Genomic DNA, 743 nt, shown 5'->3' with positions numbered 1-743 from the left:
AGGAGCAGGAGCAGGAGCAGGAGCAGGAGCAGGAGCAGGAGCAGGAGCAGGAGCAGGAGCAGGAGCAGGAGCAGGAGCAGGAGCAGGAGCAGGAGGGCAGGGGTGGGCACAGGGAACACAGGGAACACAAGTCAACGCCATGTTCCAAGTTCGTGTGTGATTGCCTGGAGAAATCGCCTGTCCGGTTCCAAGCGTCCGTAGTGGCTGCCTGTCAGTCGTGGCCACTCCACGTCATAACGCCTTTCTCTTCCTGAGCACCGTCTTTCTGCACTCTCTCCCAGCCTTGGCTTTTCCTCTCTTCCATGTTGGGCTTCAGGGAGGTCTACTTGAGATGGACATTAGCAGTCCTTTAAGTGAATGTCTTCGTTAATAGCCTTGTTAAGGTCCCAACACCCAAAGTCTAACAAAAGCTTCTCAACTCTCCAAAACCTAAACAGGGAAGTCATTTTCCAATGAGTATGCCACTGTGTTTGTTTTTTTTTTTATGTCATTTATTTGCTGGGAATGATATAGCATCACAGGTAAGTGCAGGGTGAAGAAGGAATTATCGTTGCTCTGACAAAATGCTTGAGAAAACTGATGTAAGAGCAGAGAGGTTTCTTTAGGCCTGTGATCTCAGAGGGACAGTCGTGATCAGCTGGCTTTCTTAATGTCAGGCCCGTGGAGAACAATGTGGTTCAGGGAAGCAGCTCACTCTGTGGAGGCCAGAGACCGTAACAGGGAGGACCAGAGAGCACAAGAGG

The 743-nt window shown here is 50.7% G+C and overlaps 1 protein-coding gene across 3 annotated transcripts in view; it reads left to right on the top strand.

The window, feature by feature from the left end:
- Clic6 (chloride intracellular channel 6) overlaps window positions 1–743 on the top strand; it is a 66,283-nt gene that overhangs the window by 33,333 nt on the left and 32,207 nt on the right. The gene's annotated exons all lie outside the window — the stretch shown is intronic.

The sequence above is a fragment of the Microtus ochrogaster genome, chromosome 2, assembly GCF_000317375.1.
Source record: "Microtus ochrogaster isolate Prairie Vole_2 chromosome 2, MicOch1.0, whole genome shotgun sequence".
Taxonomy (NCBI): Eukaryota; Metazoa; Chordata; class Mammalia; order Rodentia; family Cricetidae; genus Microtus; species Microtus ochrogaster.
Note: the sequence above shows the minus strand (reverse complement) of the source record. Positions and strands in the feature narration are given on the sequence as shown.